The sequence below is a fragment of the Rissa tridactyla genome, chromosome 11, assembly GCF_028500815.1.
Source record: "Rissa tridactyla isolate bRisTri1 chromosome 11, bRisTri1.patW.cur.20221130, whole genome shotgun sequence".
NCBI classification, from domain to species: domain Eukaryota; kingdom Metazoa; phylum Chordata; class Aves; order Charadriiformes; family Laridae; genus Rissa; species Rissa tridactyla.
In genome coordinates, this window is record NC_071476.1 from 10,372,708 (window position 1) to 10,378,754 (window position 6,047).

The following is a 6,047-nucleotide window of genomic DNA, read 5'->3' on the forward strand; positions in this document are numbered from 1 at the left end:
TCGCAGCCTGGGGGACACCCCGACCCGCGGGGACCCTCACCCGGGCGGCAGCGGTGACACACCGACTGCCCCCGTCCCGCTGCCCTCCGGCGGGGCAGGGTGATGGTGGTGGTGGCGGGGGGGCTCAGCCCCCTCCCCAGGCACAGCCGCCACCCCAGGGGCCCGCGGGGACGGCAAAGGCCCCTCACAGGCGCAGCCCGACGGGGAGCTTGGCCACCCCCTTCGCTCGGAAACCCCGGAGAGCGGAGTCCTACCTGCCACGGCGACGGGACCCCCGGGACAAGCGATGGCGGGGGGACCCCCGGCAGCACCCTGCGGCCCCAGCAGGACCCAGGATGGGGAGGGACAGGGGCAGCTGCTCCCCATTAACAGCAGCGACCCCATGGGCCAATTTAGAGGATTAACTCAAATGGGTGGGCGGGCACAGGGCAATGCCCCCAGGTGCCGCCATCCCAGCCATCAGCCCCAGCCCCAGCCCCAGCCCCAGCCCCCCATCACCGCACCGCTGCTGCCCCGGGGCTGCGTGCGGCGGGGGGGTGGGTGCGGAACAAATGCCCTCTCCCCTCCACGGGCTCTGGACAAGCGTGTGACACCTCAAGCAACCACCTGCCACAAACAGCTGCCCCTCCTTGAACCAGTCACAGGAGCTACAGCCACGCCAGTACGTCTAATTCTTTTGTAAATGGGATTCATTACCGTTTGATCCATTTTCTGGGCATAAATATTTGCAGAAGCTCTTTATCATCTTTCTCAGAGCTGCATCTTTTCCCCCCCAAATGCTCAGCCAGACAGCTTTTTTTTCATATTAACCATGAAGAAAGTGCTGCAGGCAAAAAAAAAAAAAAAAAAACAAAAAACCAAAACCAAAACCCCAGCAAAGTGTAGGAAGGTGAGCAGTGTTATTAGCAGGGCACAGGCACCTGGCGATGCCTCCTCACGGGCGCTTTGTGCTCTGCCCCGCCAGGAAGGAGCGGTTTCGCGTGAGGTTCCGTGTTACAGCTCCATTTGGCCCACAGAGATCAGCAGTTGGGTCATTAAACCGTTCGTTTGTGCCAGGGCTGGGCCTCACGGCAAATATCAGACTCCAAAGCTGCGACATGCAGCCATGTTGCTGGGATCCACGTTGGGAACAGGCCGGATCTCTGAAAGAGTGCTATTTCCAGGGCAAAGCCTGAGGAATGTATAGACTTCCCCCCCCCCAGCTTGTCTGATGCTCTGCGTGCCCAAGGATGATGTGGTGATGGCACTGGAGAGCAGCCCCAGCAGCGGCCCCGGGGGCTGGGGGGGGGGGCTGGGGGTGCTGAGGCCAGAGCTCGCCCAGCCCCAGCCTCAGAGCCCCTTTCTGCTGGCAAACGGCAAGAAAAGCAGAGTCAGCGTCTTGTCAGATGATGAAACCAGCTCTCCATGTCCGCATAAATGCTTCCCCCTCCCCATGACACACAAGGATAGCAGGGAGCTGACAGCCTGGTATAGATTAATATAAGTATAATGTTACTTTTAACCATGAAAGAGCTTAACGTCGTGTGTCCACAGGGGACGCTCCCAGCAACAACCAAAAGAGCCCCGGGGCAGGACCGAGCTCCGGGACCAGTACCCACAGCATCCTGCTGCTCACGATCATTACGGAGAGCATAAGGAGCTCAACTAAAAAAACAAAACCACGTTACATAAAGATATAAATCAGGAAAAGTGTTTGTTCAGCTTTTAAAAGAAAACAACAACATGAAAAAAGTCTTTTCTATACAAGTACGTTTTGTTCAGTGCCCAGTTTTTGTAAGACTGCGCCACAATAGAACTGAGTCATCTCGTGGCATTATACCACCATTTGATCTAATTTTCCTAATGTTTCCCCCGATCTGTTCCATCCCTGCGGGACAAATTCCCACCCTGAGAGGGAAGGACAGAAAGAAATGCAATAGGTATGGATTATTGTAATTTAAACTTCATCTTGTTATTTCAATGCAGCGGCCAGCACCAGGGCGGAACAGCCGGAAGAAGGATGCGGTTGTTCGATGGCTGAACTCAGGGAGGCACCAGCAGCAGTTCTGTGGCGCTGGAAGCCCCGGTGGTGAGGGACCCCCGGGTGGCCCTGGCAGGGGACACCCCGGGGGTCCTGCCTGGGACCCAGCTCCACCACAGCCGCAGCCGCTCCGGCTCTGTCCTGTCCCTGGAGAAAATCGGGCAGCGGGGTTGAGAAAAAGCCGGGAGGTGACGCTGGTGTTGTCCCAGTGTCGGCTCAGGGGGTTGGCGCCGTGGGGGACATGAGCTGGGAGGCTGCAGTCCCTGCGGGGACGTGTCCCCACACGGGCTGGGGTCAGACAGGGCTGGAGGCCGGGGACAGCTCGGGGACAGGCTGGAAATACTCAGAAAGGATAAGAAAAAACTGCCTGTATTTGAGGCCATCAATCCGTTTATCTTTCAGAACAGGCTAAAACAGCGCCTTGGCCACAACGTGTCAGTACGGCCCCGGCGGCGGTGCCCCCGTGCGCAGGTCTGGCAGGGGCAGACGCCGGCGGGGAAAGGCTGCGAGGGGACGCGGGGCTGGGCAGGAGCTGCGTGAGCGGGTCCTTCCGTCACCTCCAGGAGCTTTAAATCAAACGTTCTCTCTGAAATCTGCTCCCAGCCCAGGCTGACCTCGCAGCAGAGCTCACCCAGGGGCTGGGGCACCCGCGGGTCTGACCCGCTGTCCCCGCACACTCTGCTCCCTCCACCGGAGTGTCTGCAGAGCCTAGAGCTGGGGACAAGTGAAACGCATTTTCCAGGACCTTGAAAATGAGATCTTTGTTGTTTTTTTAAAAAAACACAGGTCCTGGGCCTGGCAACCATCCCGTCTTTGCACCCACTGCTCAGGCTACCCTACCTCATACACACCGGTCCGGTTTCTCTCCTGCTCCCGTCCCTGTGCAGCTCCGCCATGGGAACGCCGCAGCCGCGCGGGAGCGGGCGGAGGGATGGACGGTGGGACCCTGCAGCCGGATTTACTCCTGTGCCCCTGGGAACCCCTCTGGTTTTCATCTTGCCGCGGAGCCCAACCAGCACCATCCTTCCAGCTGCCCCGGCGCCTGGGAACCCCCCGGTGATGCCAGGACAGACGGGTGAAGCGTCCCAGCCACCGGAACAGGGAAATAGATTTGTCTTTTCTGTTCTCTTTAATTTTTGAAGCAAACAATTTATCCCCGTGCTGTGCCAGTCACCCTGGGCTGTCGGTTCAATCCCCAGGAGCCCGAGGGAGGGCCGTGAGGGCGGCAGCGGGGTTTTCGGCAGCCCCCAGCATCAGTCAGCTCCACATGTCACACGCTCGCCCGAGCGGCCAAGGATCACCCTCCGCCTCGGGAGGTTAAAAGCTTTTCCATTAGCAACTTCACTGGATGCATTTTGTAAAGATAAAGCACTATGAGAAAATAAAGCCTTGTCATTTACCTCTGCAAATAATTCAGGGCCGATAACGAGAAGGAATCAATCAAGGCAGAGCAATTGGACTGCAAGGTCTTTCCGAGCGGTATCAATGGGAAAAGCATATAAAACCCTGGCACTTTAACGGCCTCTCGGCATCGCTGGCAAAAGCCCGAGACTGCCAAAGGCAGCCCAGGCTGCTCCTCCACTGGGGACTCGCTGCTGTTCCAGACGAGTGAGAATCGACGCAAAAGTGAAAAACCGGGCGTGAGGGAATTCTAGAGGAACTGGAGAACAGGCGCTGAAATAGCAGTTTGTGCTGGGAGACGGAGTCCGTGCGGCGCAGGCGCATCGCCTCCTCAGGAGCGGGAAACCAGCCGCCCCGCGCAAACCTGAGGGACCGGGGCACAACCTGGGAACAAGGGCCGGCAAAGAAGCTGGGGCTGGGAGCCTGAAAGCAGGGGGGCAGCTTCGCTGTGTCAGGTGGGCGGTGAGGGGCTGCCATGGCCACGCGTCCCCCCGCAGAGCCCAGAACCTCTGCAGCTTTATGGATCCTCTCGAGCACCTGCTTCCCAGTGGAGGAGCTGCCACCCCAGGGAGGAGGAGGACGACAAGGAGGAGAAGGAGGAGGAAGAAGAGGGGATGCTCCACAGGCTCCTGCATCCCGGGTCCCAGCAGCACAGCGTCACCCGGCAAGCTTCCCCGCGCCGCCCTCCCGCACTGAAGGCCAATGCGTGTTCCTGGAAACCCCACTGTCGCCCTCGGGTCCATAACCAGCGCTGGCACCTGCCTCCACGCAGCAGCAGCGGCAGCAGCAGCGGGGGGACAGGCCGAGGGCAGCGGGACATGGGGGCCCGTCCTCGGGGAGCGCCGGCCACGCTGCGTGTGGAGCCGTGTCTGCGCCTTTGAAGAACAAAACATTTGATTCCTGCAGAAAGCAGAGCCCGGTCCTGACATTTGGAACAATTTCTGTTTCACACGCCTGGAGTCTGGCAGTTAAAAAAAAAAAAGAAAAAAAAAAAAAATCAGTGGAAATGTACTGTCTCTTCCCCCAAAGACAGCGTTAGTGACCTCAGATTACAGTGCTGTCCCTTCAAATGTCAGAAACATTTACACCACTTTCTGTTTACAAGGCAGCAGCGAATGTGACAGTTTTTTCAATGCTCTGAACCGCATCGTGCCCCCCGATGGCAACGTCCCTTTTCACAAGCCTTTCCTAATTGATTGTGGGAGCAAATGAAATTATTTTCTCTTTGAAAGGATCCAATCATGGGTATTCTTTATTGCCTTTGAAAATATAATGGGACTTTTCTTCTAGAAGGAAAATAGTGTCCACCACATTCAGCACTTTTAAAACTTGATTTCTAAAGAGTACAAAAGATTGGTGCCAGTCCACCGAGCCCGTTTATCTGAGCACTTTGTTTCCTTAGCTAATGCAAACTAAAGCATAATGGCATCAGATGGATTTAGAGTGTTCCGAGTTTAATTGGCCTCTTGTCTGTGCCTGGCTCTCGCCTCCCGGTGTCGGCTGGTTTAGGCTCTCGGCCAAGCCAGGTTTCCAGCCGGTAGCCAAGGTGAGCGGTTTAGTCATTGGGGAAAAAAAACACAAAACACAGCTTCAGTGGGATTGAGCAAAAATGTTTTGACTGCATAAACACCCACGAGGCAAGACACTGGGAAACAGCAAATGAGCGTAAAAGGTTTTTTAAAAAAAAACCCGTGAGCGTGACGGCAGGTGACTGCCTGCCTGTGGGGTCTCCTCGACCCAGCTGGAGATGCACCAGGCGCCCAAAGGTCTGACCCAAACCTGGTGGCTCTGGGGCGTGTGTGCCCGCCCCGGCGTCCCGCTGCCCCCCCGCACGCCAGTTGCGTCCTACGGAGCGTGGATTTGGGCCTGGCGGGCTATCGCAGCGCAGCGCATCACAGCCCTTCCTCTGCCCCCGCCCGCCCACCCCCGCTTTAATGCCCCGCTGCCTCCCAGCCCTCTGCGCGGTGGAAGGCGCTGGGCAGTGGCAGCACAGGAGGACAGTCCATCCCCAGCTGCCAGCCAGCTCGCCCACGCCGTCCCTCGTGCCGTGCATCACCCTCCACGCCGTGCCCGGCCTGAGCCGCGCAGGGGCCACAGCAGGACCTGAGGGGCTCCTCCAGCTCTGCCCCAGAGAAAGGGGGCTGGGAGGGGGAAACGCAGTCCCTGCCCGTCTGCGCCCGGGTCCCAACAGCTGTGGGGGCTGTGAGTGCCACACCGGATCCCGTCCCCCCGGGGCGAGCGCTGCCCGCTGCAAAGGTGACTAGAAATGCAGTTTTCCCCGAGGGCCCGTTACCGCTCCAAAGCGGGCAACTGATGCATATTAAAGCAGAGAAGTGCTGTACCTCTTGCCACTCTTACTGAAATGTTTGTCCCATTAGTGAGGCAAACATGAAACGGCATCCACAAAACAAGGAATAAACACGGCAAAAAAGATCACACACCTGAAAGCTGGGAACAAAAAGTTTTAAAACTACGGGTTTATATTACGGCAAATCTATCATGAATTTAATTAATTTGTGTACACAGAGCTGTCAGCTCATCGGGCTGGAACCGAGCGTCAGCCCCAGGGAGGGCAGAGGGCCGGGCGTGCTGGACGTCGGAGGGCAGCGTGGCAGCAGCACCCAGC